Source organism: Lissotriton vulgaris, chromosome 12 (assembly GCF_964263255.1).
Source record: "Lissotriton vulgaris chromosome 12, aLisVul1.2, whole genome shotgun sequence".
Classification (NCBI taxonomy): Eukaryota; Metazoa; Chordata; class Amphibia; order Caudata; family Salamandridae; genus Lissotriton; species Lissotriton vulgaris.
The window spans coordinates 724,480,677-724,498,539 of record NC_141700.1 but is presented as its reverse complement, the minus strand read 5'-3'; the positions used below and the strand labels follow the sequence as shown (position 1 = coordinate 724,498,539).

The 17,863-nt window shown below is 48.2% G+C and overlaps 2 non-coding genes and 1 pseudogene across 2 annotated transcripts; 2 read left to right on the top strand and 1 right to left on the bottom strand.

Moving 5' to 3' along the window:
- Positions 1-1,769: 1,769 nt before the first annotated feature.
- On the bottom strand, positions 1,770-2,861 carry LOC147678372 (serine/threonine-protein kinase mos-like; annotated as a pseudogene).
- A 1,020-nt stretch (positions 2,862-3,881) lies between these two features.
- TRNAS-GCU (transfer RNA serine (anticodon GCU)) lies at positions 3,882-3,963 on the top strand. Its single transcript has one exon. It is a non-coding gene; the product is annotated as a tRNA-Ser (tRNA).
- A 622-nt stretch (positions 3,964-4,585) lies between these two features.
- TRNAL-AAG (transfer RNA leucine (anticodon AAG)) lies at positions 4,586-4,667 on the top strand. Its single transcript has one exon. It is a non-coding gene; the product is annotated as a tRNA-Leu (tRNA).
- The last annotated feature ends 13,196 nt before the right edge of the window (positions 4,668-17,863 follow it).

Below are 17,863 nucleotides of genomic sequence, written 5' to 3'. Positions count from 1 at the left end.
GTAAGTCTCTTCCCTCCTTTTTAGGTCTCGGCCAGATTAGGCTGCGCTTGCGCAGTCTCGCTCCGAGACTTTGTCTTAGAGAGTGGGGCTTGAACCCGCCCCTCTTCTCCAGTGGCTGGCTTCCTAAACGGAGGCCAGCTATTGGAGAAGAGGGGCGTCTGTCCATTTAAGCCCCGTCTTTTTCGGATTCGGGGGGGGTGTTTTTTGTGTTTTTTCTCTCCCTGACATCATAGGTCCAAAACTAGCCCCCCATCACGCTGCCTGCACGCCCAAGTTGGCTCTCTGATTGGTTGACAACTACCAAAAGACACTATTGGTAGAACAAATTATGAAATGCACCGCTCCAACAGTCAGTTTTACACCATATATCGGTGATAAAGTCTGTGTTCAAAAAGAATTGTTCCAAATAAGAGAACGCTGAGTCCGTAATTGCAAAAAAGTGTTCAGAATTCCTTTAATATTCCAATTGAAAGACCAGCCAACGCGTTTCGTTCCGTCAGGCGGAACTTCTTCAGGGCTGTAAGTCATAAAATAAAACATACAAAAAACCACGTGTAAATACCTTCAAAACAGATAATGTGCTACATACATGAAAGACAAACAATATTAGCTTCACCAAGTCAAGCTAACGTTAAAACCATACTACTTTTTCTAAAAAATGCAGCAATTACATCTTGTCACGAAGAGTTGTTCTGTCCCTTTCGTTCAATTCTTAAGCTGCATGAAAAGTTTAAAAGAGAGACAAAGTCTCAAATTTCACCCTCAGGCAAAGCCTCGGGTTTAAGCTAATATTGTCAAGCAGAAAAATCATTTGGTTGGACACATAGTATTTTGCCTCACATTCAGTTTGCATATAATAGTGCTACCAGAATTGCAATTAACCGAAACAGCGTTAACATTGCTTAACCTTTATATCTGAGTGTATGACTGCAACACGTTTCTACGTCAAACATATACTTGACCATTTGAATTAGTTCATTCATTGTACCACATCGGAGATATCAAATTGCAGACTCAAAAGTACCAGCACTGTTACAGAGGATGGTTTCAAATGAAAAAAGTTGCATTCACCAAAGTGGATACTGTATGTACTGCTGTATCGCCCCAAATCGTAGATCTCAAGTACATCCCTGTTAACGTACATTGTGATTAGAAAAGAACACTTTTCAAGGGATGGGCCCGTTATCTGGGTGTGTCTCTGTCGGGGACAATTCTTCCATTCCCATCATCAAACATATCGGTCCTGAATGCGCATGCAGCGACATTTGCAACATCTCCACAATTTATCTCCACAACGACAAAATAGCGGACCTAAGTAGAGTAATCTTTTAAACATAACGCATATATAAGAGTATATATAAGTCTCCTACCGTAATGGTAGTTGACAACTGTGGATATTTCCTGAGCCGGGATCACGTGATGCGGTAAATATTTATGTCCTCTATCTGGATTTTGACGATTAAAGTAAATCTCGAGATGTAAATTGCGAGTATGATGATCACCTAGGAGGTATATAAAACAGACATGTGTGTCCAAACAGGACTAATTCTCAAACTCTTCAAATTTATAAGCATGAAGTAGCCAAAAAACATGTCTTTACCCTATCTACAACAGGACGCATTTAATCAATAAATACCTTATAGCTTCAAAAGGAAATACTCCTTTGGGAGACCCCTCCTATTTCTTCATCCACGGTAACGATAAGTTGTGTAATTTATTGCAGGGTATTGACCTGAAATAATATTCAGACTACCATTGGTGTTAACCAATCAGAGGGCCGACTGGCGCGTGCAGGCAGCGTGAGCAGCACTCCTCTCTTGTTTTCTCTTGAGCTGCTTGTCCCCGGGCCTCTCCTCGGGCTTCGCCCCCCAGCAGTGCTCGATGATGCCTTTGAATGGGGCTCCTTGGGCCCCGGGACTGCTGAAGGCGGGCCCGGTGAGGGGCGGCCGCAGGTGATAGGCCACCACAGCATAGAGCACACACTACCTCTCCCCGCCGGTGAAGGGCATCTCCCGGCTCACCATCTGCCACAAAGTGATGGTGAAGGAGTAAATGTTGGACTTGCGGGTGGGTGGCAGGCCGCGCAGTAGGTAGGGGGTGCGGTGCGTGTAGGTGCCACCAATCTCACATGCCTCGGCGGGTTGAGCGTGGGCCTCTCGGTGCTGCAGGTGCAGCGAGAAGCCGAAGTCGCCGATTTTGCAGCAGGTGTAGATGCCGTGCTGTGCTAGCAGCACGTTGGCGGGTTTCAGGTCCAGGTGCACGATGCTGTGCGAGTGCAAGAAGGTCAGAACCCGGGCCACATCGCAGGCGTAACCGAGGCAGCTGGAGGTGCCAGTGCCTATTTCCCAGGACTGTCCGTCTTCCCTGTAGGCCATTCCGGGGTTTTGATTGCTATAGATGGCGTGGTGCAAGGTGCAGCTGCCCGTGTACTCCATGATGACAGAGCCCAGGCTGTTGGGATCCTCCGGGCCGCAGGGGCCGGCCGCCAGCACCCGCACCAGTTTTTCGTGGCGGGGCAGCTGCGCCACGTTCAGCTCAACCCAGAAGCTCCGCCTGGAGGCCAGCCGTTTTTTTGCAGAGCGCTTCACCTTCTTCACAGCCACGTTTTGCCACGATAAGTTGCTCGGTAGACGTGGCTGAAACCTCCGGCCCGAGAGGTTCCAGTAGCGACACTTCAGACCAGTTGATGGAGCACCAGGCCAGGCGTGGGGCATGCGACGCTCCCAACCATCGGGGGAGGTTACGGACAGGGGCCCGCCCTTGCGGGAGAATGCGAGCGGGCTGCTGCTGTAGGCCCGCAGCTCCACCAATGGCGAGAATTCCCGCAGGAGGAAGCACTCCAATGGTACAGGGGACGGCATGCCGGCTCAGAAAGTGTGCGCATTGGAGTCCCTACACTTCACCACATCGTGAAGTGGACGGAGGCGCCATTAGGTCTACGCACTGATTGTAGGGAGGGCCCCATGCTTCGCATCAACAAGAGACAGCTGGAGTCACTTGCTACAGCGCTATCTCAATAGATGCACCTTTATTCTACCCCCGTTTCTGTGGACGTGAACTGTTGCCTCCGTACCTAGTTCAGCTTTTCTTCTTGAACCCAGATGCACTGCAAAATTGGGGAGAGTGCTGAGGAGCCGTAGCCTGGCGCGCGAGCAGGCTCCTGAAGCCGGAGTCACAGCCCGTGATAAAGACCGCGCGGCCCTGGGGATCAATGGGGTGCTCCGTTCCGCGCTGGCCGCCCAGCACCAGCCAAGCCAGGGCGGGCACCGCCAGCACCAACGTGGCGCACAGCGGGCCCAGGCACCAGCAGAGAAGGAGCAGCAGCAGCGAGAAGCTGGCTGGTATTTTTCTCTTTTCTTGCCTCTGTTCCCTGCTTGTGCGCGATTTTCTTGCCTGTGGCTCTGTGTGTGTGTGTGTGTGTGTGGCTCTGTCTGTGTGTGTGGCTCTGTGTGTGTGTGGCTCTGTGTCCGCTAATACTCTCTACTACTCTCTAATGCTCACCTATTGCCACTGTAAATGACAATACCATTTATTTATGTCTTAAAAAAAAAAAAAAAAATGAAAAAAATGCCATTTGCAATGCCAATGGCTCTAACGTTAACAAAGCCGAGACCATTGCATTGTAAATGCTTGTACCCAAATGTGGACTTGTAAGTATACCACCAGTGAGCACACAGAGACTCTTAAGTGGCAGGAAAGTGCTATACCAATACAATATTTGTATGATATTTTACTTTTTAATATCCATGCTCAACAGAAAATAAGCAATCTTAAAACAATCAAAAATAGAGTAATAAAAACGAATTATACATAAATGAAGACAGTGTCACCACAGCGCCGACAACTACAATGTACACAGTACACTTCAGATGAAACATGTCGACGAGGTGGCCGAGTGGTTAAGGCGATGGACTGCTAATCCATTGTGCTCTGCACGCGTGGGTTCGAATCCCACCCTCGTCGTATACTTATTGCTGTCGTGAATTTTGGGGTGTGGTCAGGCTGAGCGTTTCCAATTTTATGTGGAAGTGTAATTAAAAACATTACACATCCCAAATCCCCGACACTACAAGAGCTGTATTTGCAAACACCTCTCAGGTGAGCACTGTTTGGGAATTACTGTAAACAGCGCTGGGAGGGTCCTGTGCATGAATCACAGGAAACACACGCGATCATCCGGCCAGCGAGGGTTGGTGAGTTGAAGACGTAGAAATGAGCCTGATGCCTTCAAAGTCCTTGCTAATAGGAACATCGATGCGCGTGGGCCCTTAAATTCAGGGTGCTCCATGTCAACCGGGACGGCTGTTAGGACTGGTGCTCAGTGCCACCTGCCTCGGCCTGGGGCCAATCCGGACCTATTACGCGTATCACGTGCCTGCTGCTGTTGGCTTTGACTCCTCTGTGTCCATCTGACTTCCGTGTTTGCAGTTGCTGTATGCAGCGTCTCACTTTAAGCATTTCAGGTTAGCGCTTAGAGTCTGACTTCCGTGTTTACAATTGCTGCATATAGTTAGTACCTCGTTTCGAGCATTTCAGGTTCGCGTGTAAAGTTTATGTTCCGTGTTTCCACTTTCGTCAGTCGGATGGTAGCGTGGCCGAGCGGTCTAAGGCGCTGGATTAAGGCTCCAGTCTCTCCGGAGGCGTGGGTTCGAATCCCACCGCTGCCAGTATTTTTGAAGTCATACTCATATTTGTGTCTACATCGCTCTGTCCCTACTACTCCCATAGCAAGAGGTGAGGCAATATACAGCCTTATTCATCAAACATATTTGCGCTCGCAAAGGGCCAGATTCTGAGAATCTGGCCCTTTGCGAGTGGAATTTTTGCATTTGGGATTCATCATCCCAAATGCAAAAATCGCTATTTAGAAACTCGCAAATTTGGACATGTGTGTGCGCAACACCTGTTTCAATTTACATTTAAGGGGTGCTGCAGGGTGTCCTTTGGACACCCCTGGCACCCTTTAAATCGCTATCTTATTTGCGATTAGCTAATTGCTAATCGCAAATAAGGAATACTCCCCATTCATTCCTATGGGCCTTTTGGCCCATAGGAATGAATGGCGAGTAATTCCTTATTTGCGATTAGCAATTTGCTAATCGCAAATATGGATTATATAGGAATCTCATTTCTTTATGCAATTACTACATGAATCCCGTTTTGCGAGTCCTTAATAGCGATTCGCTATGAATCGCTATTAGGGGCTCGCAAAACGGGAGAATGATGAATTAGGCTGATAGAGCCGAGTGCTGGCTGTCGTTGGTTGTTTAAGTGTAAGGGTGGCCAGACTGCGGGACCCATAGCTCTTACTCTTTCCCAAAGTCTGCTCTAAGTGATTATAATGTCATCTGCAGTCAGCATGGACATTATCCCAAAATAAATGATTTCCCAGCACCCTCTTCCTACTCGCCCGCGATCCCCGTGGAAAACTGGACCTCCTGCGACCTGAGCAGCGGTCCCGCCATGCAAAAGGGCGCATCATGCATTTGTAACATTGCGGCGGGTGGTGTTTACACCAGCACCCACCGCAATGTGACAAATGCATGTTGTGCATTTGCATACACAAAGCGGCAGGCACCGCGCGGTGCCTGCCGCATTGTGTATGCAAATGCAGGGGGGTACCACAGGTACCCCCCATGTGCACCCCCCACCTCGCCTTCACCATAGGGGCCTGCAACAGACCCCCAAAGTAAAGACTGCATGCTTTTCCAGCATCTGACCGCACACATCCTAATATGGTTGGTGGTGTCTCGCAGACACTGCCACCATAGACAAACACTTTTTGCGCTGGTCGAGGCGGAAATGCGGTCCGCCGTTGACCCCCCAGCCATCCTAATGTGGCAGGGTCATTCTGTTGAGGATGGCGGGCAGATTGCCCCCGCCGTGCCAGCGGTAGCTACCGCCGGCCCAGCGGGGGCGATCCGCCCGCCATCCTAATGGGCCCCTAAATCTGGAATAGTCTTATTCTCAAAGGCAGCTTTCGATACTGCAGTTCTGGGAAGAATTTCTACCTGTCTTCTGTGATTTTTAGCTTTCTGAGGTGATCGAAATGACTATGTCAAATCACCTTGTATTGGCATATGGAATTTTAAACTTACCGCTTACATATTTTAAAATTACATTTATTATGCACCTTCTTCTAACTCATGTAATGACTAAGTAGAGAAAACCTACTTGCCTAGATTACATAACTGAGTGCTCCTCTTACCTTTCGCAGCCTTCTTCTAACACCTCATTAATCAAACCACCTTCCTAAGGCAGTAAAACACCTTCTGAAAGTGTATTTAGGATAGTGCAGTGACAGGAGCCATCACTATGCTTTTATTGCCAGAATCTAAGTGCCAGTCTTAAACATGTTAATGCTTTATCCCTATGGTCTGAGTACGACTGCACATAAGTGCGGCCCATGCACCAAACTTAGGGGCATATTCTCAAGGATTCATCACCAAGTTAACGGCACTTTATCGCAGCCAAAGTGGCAATAAATGTATCGCCCCAACACACAAGCTGGTGCTAACAGCCCATATCACCAGTTTACCTGCGATAGCAGCCGCAAAAATCATTGCCACAGATGACCCCGGCAACTATCGCTAGTGAGATGCGAAGTAGTCGTTTCCGTGCCAAAAGCCGCTATAACACCATTCCACAACGTTCACAATGACCAGCCAGATCGGCGATAAGAACCCAAAACAGGTGATAAGGCACGTTAGCAGCAGGAAATCAACACCTGCCCTGACCTGGTGTAAAGTCAGATGACAGCCTGCACCACAAAAGGGAGCCCAGCCCAGAGCCACACCTGAAGGGCAACAGATGCCATGGAGCCACTGATCATGCAGGCCACACACCCAAGAGGGCCACAACACCCACTGCCATCACCCCCAGGACCCCCCCCCCCCGCCCCCCTCGCCCCCACTTCCCCAGACCCCTCCCTCCCGGACCAACACTGAGGCAGCGCACGCAAAGGAAGTGACCTTCAGAAAACGCACCAACCTGACAGACCCAACACCAGAAAATGTAATTGCCCGCTACAGGCTCAACAGGACATCCATCCTCCGCATCCTGACCACCATTGCCCACAGGCTGACGGTACCAACACAGCGGACAACCAACATCCCACCTCAGACAAAGCTGCTGGCTGTGCTGCACTTGTGGCCTCTGGTACTCCCCCCAACCAACAACCCCCAGAGTCGGAGGAGTCTCACAGCCAGCCCAATCCAAGTTCCTCACAACAGTCGTGAATGACATCATCAGCTTAGTTCCCCACTAACTATACTTCCCCCAAACTGCGCAGGAACAGCTGGAGACCAAGAAAGACGTCTATGCCATAGCTGGCATCCCACATGTGTCAGGGGGCAATTGACTGCACACATGTCCTACTTGTGCCCCCTGGCAACACTGCACACAATTACCGCAACAGAAAGCACACACATTCCATCAATGTGCATTCCGTCAATGTGAAGGCAATAGTGGACCACCGGGAAATCTCCACCAATGTCGACACCAACTACCCAGGCAGTGAGCTTGATTCCTACATCTTCTGACAGTCTGTCATCAACCAGTGCTTCCAGGCTGGCCCCTACGGAAATGCACTGCTCGTTGGCAAGTACCAAATAAACACACCACACACCTCAACTCCACAATCATGCAACTCACAACAATGGGAATGGACACGTTACAAACTCACATACAGCATGCCAAACAACATGCCCACCCACCAGACACGACAGCACAACTTACTGTGGGAACCTGGGCCAGCCATGTACATAACAACAAAATAGAAGGGGGTTCCCCAGTGGGTTGATTCAGATGTAGGCAGGAACAGAAGGGGAGAAGCAGCTAAATAGAACAGAAAAACCCTGCCAAAGTAGATAGCTAGGTCCCTGGGGGGGATCCTAAGAATAATAGGGGAGGTGACGAACAAATAACATATCAGAGACAAAGGTGCATCACAATAATTCAATAAATCTTAGTTAAGAAAATAGAGTTTATTTATAAATAAATCAGTGGCTCAGACATGAGTCCATGTGCAAAATTCAGGGCAAATGTGAAGGGATAAATAACACATTATATATAAAACAGTTCAAAGTAGGTCTCCTCAGAGAGCAAAGCTAAGTTCATGTCCCACACACTTTCCCCCCAGGGACCTAGCTATCTACTTTGGCAGGGTTTTTCTGTTCTATTTAGCAGCCATGTACATAAGCCATCAATGGCATGGCACCTCAGTCACACGATAGCAGATTGTGGGAAGAGGTGGGGACCAGGCTGTGCAAAGGAGGCAAGTGACCCATGAACAAGAATGCATACAATGCCAAGTGTGGTGTGGATGTGATGGCCAGGCTGAAGTATGCAGACCGCACACAAATCCATGTCAACATACACCACTGGTGTTTGGAGTGCAGTGGACAGTGGACGCAACCATATCACCCCAGCTAGTGGGGAAGCTCGCGAAAATGTAGCTTGTTACGTCCCTCCCTGTAACCGTGAGCGGAGTGGACTAGGCCATCGTATGCAGGTCCAGCATGGGTGTGTGAATGATAATTGCATGCCTCTGGGCGTGGTTCAGTACAGGAAATGTGCAAATGCACGTGTCTCTGTCGCAGTATGAGTCTCCTTTGTGGGGTGTAGGTGGTCCCTGAAGGTAATTAGACACCCACGTATGTGATCAAGTTCGTCTTCCATGGGGTCGGACCCCACACGCACCTGTTCGGCCACCTCCTTTTGGCATTCTGACACATGGCATTGGAATGCCATGTGTGCCTCGGTGAAGTGTTGGGAGCCAGTCGTGCTGGCGGGTGCTTCCTGCTGTCTGTTCTGTGCAGGGGCTGGGTTCTCCTCTATGTAGCTTGGCTGCCCTGCTCCTGGTGGTGGGTTGCCTGGGATGTCCATGAGCTGTTGTAGGGCGTCAGTGTCGAAGGTGTGGTGGTCCTATCCAGCATCACTGATGAGTTGTCTCGTCTGCTCTGCTGGAGGTAATGCTTGTCTCTCTTCAATGTGAAGGGGAGATGCATGTTGACATGTATGTTGGCGCATTGTTCTTGTGTACATACAGACTGTATGAAAATGTACATTGTAACTGTGTGGGAGGTGCTGGATTTTGATGAAGGCCAGTGGACATTTGGGCTGCGTGATGGATGTGAGGTTGTACGCGTACATTTCCATCTCACAGTTTCCTGCTCTGTTCGATGTAGTTGGCCTGTTTCTGCTCATGAGCGGAGCCAATTGTGTCCTCTGTTCTGCAGAGACGGGGTTGCACATTGTACCACATTGTCGTCAGTGTGGATGTGCTGTCATTGCTATGTGTGTTTGCTGCAGTGTGCCATGGGGATCAGGGACATTATCCAGGGTCCTTTTGTGTGTGCAGTGTGCTACCCATCCGTGTGCATGTGTGCCATTGTGCCCATCTCCCCCCGTCCGCCCAGTCCCTGGTCGTTACTCACCCTGTTGATGTTGTGTCAGGTCCTATCGAGCTGTGTCTGCTGTGTCCGCACTCCCAACTCCTTGCACCATCTCCACACTGATGTCTGTGGCCTCCCTTTCCTCCAGCTCCTCCTGTGGTGCTGGACTCCCACCTCCTGTTGCTGTTGCTGCCTTCCTGTTGGCAGCAGGTTTTTGCTTGGTTTTGCTTTTCACATCATGCCAGCGCCTGTTGGCCTCTTCCATTGACCTCGTCGACACTCTGACTGCATTCATGTTAGTCTAATTGTAGGTCAGTTGATGGTATTGTTCTGTCACCTCCGTGACGCTGATCTGGTTTTCCTGCGATTGCACCCCGTCTTCCTCTCCCTCTTCTCCTTGGCCTTCCTCGACCCTGTTGTTCCTTGCTGGTGGTCTGTCGGGGCTTGTGGGGTTCGCGTTGACCTCTGCACCCGGCCTGGGTGCATCCATGGTGCTACGTGGTTTATTTCTGTTTCCCTTTGTTTGTGTTCTGCTTTTATGGTACCTTTTCCCACTCGACGCGTAGAGATTGCAGACCTGTCGCTGTTTTTGGCTTTTTTTTTATCGTGATTGTCCTTATCGCAAGTTTTTTTGCATTTGTGTTTCGCATTTTTCTGTCATCGTGTTGACTTTATCGCAGACATTTGATGCGTTATCGTGGGCCAATCGCATGGTACCGCCGTGATGTGAATGCTACGTTAACACACCGTTATTTTCCTGCAATAGACTGCGATAAGCTAATTTTGCTGTAATTATCACAAGTTCGTGCGAATATCATCCCTCACATTCTATAAATCTATTCTCACATTCTAGGTTCCAGTCCCTCACATTCCTTACACTGTAGGCATCTATCACTTACATCCAGTGCTTCTCTCCCTCACAATTCATCCTTCTATCCCTCACATTCTGTACTTGTATTCCTCACATTCAATGCTTCCGTTCCTCACATCTGTGCTTTTATTCCTCACATGTCAATGTTTCTGTCTCTCTTATTTTTAGCTCTTTCCCACTGTTATCTTCTTCTTCCTCAGGATCAGCGTGTAGATAAAAAGGCCCCCTCCAGATCTATCCAAACCCAGCGTGCTATAAAAGCCTTGGGCTAAGGAAGGATCAGATGAGGGCTGCAGGAACAAACGGGAAGGGAAGGAAGGGGACAGCGGGGAGGGAGAGCTGTAAGACAAAGGACGAGAAGGTTGGAAACTGTTCTTGTACCAACAATAAGTACTATCAGGTAAGGTCAGTTTGATACTCTCCCTACCTTGAAAACAATGAATGGCTGCTATACTCAGGAGATACCTCTCTGCTACTGAGAGCTGGCCTTGGTAGCTTAATGGACTCTTCCCCTCTGAAACACACAATAGGATTCGAAGTTTGAATATACATGCGCCGTGAACCCTTACATCTATGATACGTAGGTCTAGAATAGTAACACACCTACCCAGTACTCCTTCCCTTCTTGTCTCAAAGTGGGGTTCTAGGGACAATGCCTTAACAGTAGTCTACGAAAGGTGGGGGTTACGTCACCCAAACAATGTAAAGTAGAAATAAACAAGTACCTCTCTTTTGAAGACTCTTGCCTGAAACCTCCGAGAGATGAAGGAGGGGGCCTGGTTAAACTCACCAGGACCAATTCCCCTATGGAAACGGACGAAGCAAACCCTCTGCAATAGCCGTGGAAAGAAGGCTCGCCAACAGAGGGTCTGATAAACCAAGGACAATAAACAAGGAACCACTTCCGCATTAGCCGTGGAAAGAAGGCTCGCCAACGGAAATGGTAAATGAACAGGGAAATGACAAACCCCGTTTCCGCATGAGCCGAGGAAATAAGGCTCGCCAACGGAAACGGAATGATCCCCTTAGCACGAGCCGAGGAAAGGGCTCGCCAACGGGGAACACGAGAATCCTGTGCTCGATTGCTTGCAAAGAGCACAAATCCACGGAGTAGCGGTTACCTCACCGCCGGTTCTGTTAGCACTCCGAACTCCTCTGGAAATCCTCCAGGGTATCAGGATAAGGACAACGAACAACGGGATGGCCAGAACCATCAGCAGCAAAGACAAATAACTACCGGGTCAAGATTCAGGAAATCCGACACCGGGCCTAGGGGGTGGCTACCTATATACCCCGCCTCTCTGCCGCTAAGCATTATGGGCAATGTAGTTTCTTTCCTCTGCGGCTTCACAGTGAGGTGCGATTCAGTCCGTAACAGTACATCCCCCTTCACCTAGAGCGCCGAACAGGACCAGGACGCAAAGGATGCCGCCTATGAAAGTCTTTCACCAGACGGGGAGCATGCACTCCGGACGCTGGCTCCCAGGAGTTCTCCTCTGGCCCATATCCTTTCCACGCCACCAGATAACTCAAACCCCTTCCACGCCACCTAGAATCCAAGATACCACTTACTTCGTACTCCACCCCATCGGGAACAACTAATGGCGGAGGCAGTCGACGTACCACCACCGCTGCTGGTTTCAGTAGAGACACATGGAACACAGGATGAATCCGGAGATGCTGGGGTAGACTTAGTTTCATGGCCACCGGATTGATGCATTGTACTATTGGAAAAGGCCCGATGTAACGGGGATTGAACACGCTATATCTTTTGAACCGGAAGTTTCTGGTTGACAACCACACTCTGTCCCCCACCTGATACATCGGACCTGGACAACGTCTTTTATCCGCTGAGACTTTATACTTCTCCTTGGTCTCCTTTAGATCAGTCCTGACCCTCATCAGTATGTCCTTGAGCTTTGCAATCCTCATAGCTGCCTCATGCACCGAATCTTCCTGAACCGGATGTAGGAAAGGTAGAAACCTAGGATGACGGCCATACGTGCAGTAGAAAGGGTATACCTTAGTGGCCGAATGCGTGGCGTTGTTGTATGCCACCTCAGCCAGCCACAAATATTCCACCCAATTGTCTTTCCCCTGGGATACAAAGCACAGCAGATACTGCTTCAAAGTTTGGTTGAGCCGCTCGGTCGGTCCATCAGTTTGTGGGTGGAAGCTTGTGGACAGAGCCGTCTCAATGTGCAGTGAGGAACACCAAGACTTCCAAAACCTGGCGGTAAATTGAGAGCCTCGGTCTGAGACTATAACTGTAGGTAAACCATGCAGCCGTATTACGTGAACCATCAGCAACTGTGCCAACTGACCTGCTGAGGGAACCTGAGGGCAGGCGATAAAGTGACCCATCTTAGTCAAGAAGTCAATGACCACTAGCACTGCAGTACATCCCTGGTCTCTGGGCAAGCCCACCACAAAATCCAAAGAGATGCGTTCCCACGGGGCTGAGGGAGTAGGCATGGGACAAAGAAGACCAGCGGGACGCCTATGATCTGCCTTTACCGTGGCACATACAGTACATAACGATATCCACCTCCTGACATCAGACCCTACAGACGGCCACCAACATTTGCGAGTGATCAGTTCCACAGTTTTTTCCTCTCCCATGTGACTAGCACTTGGAGAGGTATGACACCACAAGTACATTTGTTTTCGAAGAGGTTCTGTAGGGATCAACAAACGTTCTTGTTTGACAGGGAATCCGTCCCTATCTTGCCATTCCGGATGTACCTGTAACCACTTCCTCCAATGCTCCGAATTGAAGCCCCTGCGTACTCCCTGAAGAAAAGCATCGGGTTGTATGGCTCCTATCACCCTAGCTGGATTTACGATGGAGGTGTCTATTCCTTTTTCAGGTGTCTTTGAGGATGACTGGCGAGTGAGTGCATCCGCCTTTCGATTATCCACTCTTGGACGAAAGGTGATGGTAAAATCGAATTCCAAAAAGAAAAGCATCCACCGAAGCTGCCTCGGGGTCAAATGTCGTGCTGCCGACATAAATTGCAAATTTCTGTGGTCAGAATAGACTGTCACCTTATGTTGAGCACCCATCAGAAAGTGACGCCATTCGGTGAAGGCGATCTTGATAGCCAAAAGCTCTTTCTCAGCAATACAGTAGTTACGTTCAGCCCCATTAAGTTTCCGGGACATGTATGCCACCGGATGTAAGAGCTTAGTCTGTTCGTTCCTTTGGGACAGAACAGCCCCTATCGCCACTTCGGACGCGTCCGCCTCAACGATAAACGGCAATTCAGGGTCGGGGTGCATTAACACTGGTGCGGACACAAACGCCTGTTTCAACATAACGAAGGCATCTTGAGCTTCATTATCCCACACAAAACCTTGATCCTTGCGCAACAGCTTGGTAAGGGGTGCCACAACTCTGGAGAATTGATCGATGAAGCGGCGATAAAAGTTGGCGAAGCCCAGGAAGCACTGAACATCTTTAACGTTCTTGGGCACTGACCAATCGCGCACCGCCTGTACCTTTCTCTCAGACATTTCTTGACCCTGAGGGCTCAGCATGACCCCTAGAAACCCTACGGTAGACACGTGGAAGTCGCATTTAGACAGCTTGCAGTATAGCCCATGTTGACGCAGAATCGTCAAAACGGCTTTCACGTGTATTTCATGCATGGCCTCTGTCTCTGAATAGATAAGAATGTCATCTATGTAGACTATAGCGAAAACAGGAGAGAGTTTTCCCGAGTGAACCCAGAAAGGACTGGGAAAAAGAAACAGCAAAAGAGGGGGGTTTCCTTTCTGTGGTTATTCCTTGAACATTGTACAATATATTGACTCAATAGAATAAGACACCTGTGAGACGATTTTAAATGGAATTACAGTTTCCTCAAAACCACATATACCTTACGACAAAAAAGGTTATATCAAAAAAGTCACATTTATTAAAAAGGCACAAATACACATATTCAAGAGTGCAAACACTTTCACATAGACATTATTATCTCAGAAAACACATGTATATTTTACATCCGAATGTTACAATATAAAACCATATAAATGCAATTTAAAAAAACTGTTGTCGACGCGTTTCGGTGCTTGGTTGGGTACAACACCTTCCTCAGGACTAATGGTTAAAACTTCATAAATTCTTTAAAGCATTTTCAATGTGCTGTACCAGTCTTGATCCTGGAGTGGAAACTTTCTTTAATTAGTGTATACACTTCAGTTCGACAATCTAGAAAATTTGGTAGCGATGTGCAGAATCTCAGTTGTTAAAAACGCTTTTGTGGCTCTCGAATTAATTGCCTCCGCGCGGTCTGCCTGGTCTCCCCGGTCTCACGGACTGACTCTGGAGACCGGGGAGACCAGGCAGACCGCGCGGAGGAAATTAATTCGAGAGCCACAAAAGCGTTTTTAACCAATACGCGCCCGTCGCCCTTAATGACTGGAAAGACAAGGGATCCAAGGCAGACCGCGCAGACAAAACGGAATTTGGATGTGAAGCTGGCCCAAATTGACAACAAGTATTTGGAACTTACTTCGGTAAGCGGCTCCAGATAAACCAGAAGGCGACCTAGACAGAATGCAGGGGCCTGAAGGAATACTCATCTAAAAACTGAGATTCTGCACATCGCTACCAAATTTTCTAGATTGTCGAACTGAAGTGTATACACTAATTAAAGAAAGTTTCCACTCCAGGATCAAGACTGGTACAGCACATTGAAAATGCTTTAAAGAATTTATGAAGTTTTAACCATTAGTCCTGAGGAAGGTGTTGTACCCAACCAAGCACCGAAACGCGTCGACAACAGTTTTTTTAAATTGCATTTATATGGTTTTATATTGTAACATTCGGATGTAAAATATACATGTGTTTTCTGAGATAATAATGTCTATGTGAAAGTGTTTGCACTCTTGAATATGTGTATTTGTGCCTTTTTAATAAATGTGACTTTTTTGATATAACCTTTTTTGTCGTAAGGTATATGTGGTTTTGAGGAAACTGTAATTCCATTTAAAATCGTCTCACAGGTGTCTTATTCTATTGAGTCAATATATTGTACAATGTTCAAGGAATAACCACAGAAAGGAAACCCCCCTCTTTTGCTGGATCTATGTAGACTATAACATATCTGTCCAGAATCTCCCGCAGCACGTCGTTGAGGAAAAACTGAAACGCCGCAGGGGCGTTACATAGCCCAAAAGGCATGACCAGGTATTGGAATAGCCCATACCTGGTCTTAAATGCCGTCTTCCATTCGTCTCCCGACCTCATCCTCACTAAGTGGTACGCCCCTTTTAGGTCCAACTTAGTATATATCTTAGCTTTCTTTACTTGTTCCAACAACACATTGATCAAGGGCAGCGGGTATCGATTCTTGATTGTTATCTCATTAAGGGCCCTAAAATCTACACACACCCTCAATTCCCCATTCGCCTTGGGGATAAAGAAAAGAGGGGATGCAACCGGTGATTTGGAAGGACGTATGAACCCTAATTCCAACAATTTGTCTAGATAATGTCTCAAATGGAGGTTCTCTGGTTCGGTTAAGGCGTACAGGTGTCCTGAGGGTACCACGGCCCCTGGCACTAGATCTATCTGACAGTCGTACTGTCTATGGGGGGGTAGTTCTTCAGCCAATACATCGTCAAATACATCCTGATAGTCACTATAGACTTCTGGTAATACCACCTCTTTTTCGGCCGCTGTGGCCACGCTATTCCCGTTAGCAAGGGAAAAAGAGGGACTCTGAATATTACCGTAACAATGATCTCTACAATACTCCGAGTTCATGTATACAGTGTCATTACCCCAATCGATCTCGGGGTTATGTCTTTTTAACCATGGTAAGCCAATGATTATTCCATACTGGGGGGCGTTTATGATGCTGAACGTGACCCTTTCACAGTGCCTCCCATATCTCATTTCCGTTTCAGCAGTCCGATAACATACAGGACCTAAATCCAATTTCCTTCCATCTACTGCGTATACCTCATTACACCTCTCGTTAGGTATTAGAGGAATCCCAATCCTCTCTGCCTCAGCCTTATCCATGAATATACCGGTGGCCCCTGAGTCCACCATTGCACAAGTGGAGACTTCCACCATGCTGATCAACAGTATGATGTTTATGAACAAATGATGCGCCCCCACTGTGTTTTTTACCTTTGAAGGGATACAAACACGACTCCAAGGAACCCCTTCGTTCACCCTAGAGTCTGTCAGTTTTCCGCCGGTTGTTCCAACGCAGCGGATGCCCCCTTGCTAGATCGGAACTTGGAGAATTTGGGTTTAACAGGACACTCCCTAACAAAGTGTCCTTTTTTCCCACAATACAAGCAAAGACCAAGTTTGTGTTTCTGTTCTTTTTCAACGGGTGTAAGAGCGGCACGTACTGCGCCTATATCCATCGGTTCTGTGTTGGTAGTGGGAGGGCTATCCGAGGCTCTAGCAGGGCTTGATACTGGAATGGTTCTGGACCTGGCCTTGGAATCCCCCTTTCTGTTCTTGAGTCGGTGATCCAAGCGCAATACCAGACTAATTAAGTTTTCACATGAAACTGGCTGGGGATCGATTTGAGCAATGACATCTTTCATTTCTTCTGTTAATCCCTGGTGAAACAATGATGTCTGATTTGCCTCCGGCCACTTAGTCTCCGTAACCAGCCTCCGAAAGGAATTCAGGTAGTTCAAGATGTCCTGATTTCCCTGTCAGAGTTCCAACAACTCCTTGTCTGCCGTATAGGTGTCAGCCCGTCTGTCAAACACCTTGACGAACTCATCTCGAAAAGCCTCCCAGTCATGAATCAAGGGATCATTCCGTTGAATCAGGGGAACTGCCCATTGAGCAGCATCCCCAACTAGGTACGATATTACAAACGCTACCTTGGACTGATTCGTGGGAAAGGAGCGCGGTTTGCACGTAAAATGCATCATTACTTGTGTCAAAACACTTGTACCGTACCAGCATCCCCTTTAAACCGTTCTGGGTTGGCAAGTGGGACGCTGGTCGGTATTTCAATTACCACTGGACTGGGAGGATTAGAACCAGAAGCCCCTGCGCTAAAGGGGTTCCTCTGCATGGTATCTAACCGATTGCGTAACTCAGTGGTTTCCTGTCTAGAGGATAGGAGCTCAGCCTGTACGGCTACCAACGCAGCCAACACATCATCAAGAGAGGCCATATCTACACACTGAACGGGATGATGTATAACTGTGGGTCGGATATTCTGTTATCTTCTTCTTCCTCAGGATCAGCGTGTAGATAAAAAGGCCCCCTCCAGATCTATCCAAACCCAGCGTGCTATAAAAGCCTTGGGCTAAGGAAGGATCAGATGAAGGCTGCAGGAACAAACGGGAAGGGAAGGAAGGGGACAGCGGGGAGGGAGAGCTGTAAGACAAAGGACGAGAAGGTTGGAAACTGTTCTTGTACCAACAATAAGTACTATCGGGTAAGGTCAGTTTGATACTCTCCCTACCTTGAAAACAATGAATGGCTGCTATACTCAGGAGATACCTCTCTGCTACTGAGAGCTGGCCTTGGTAGCTTAATGGACTCTTCCCCTCTGAAACACACAATAGGATTCGAAGTTTGAATATACATGCACCGTGAACCCTT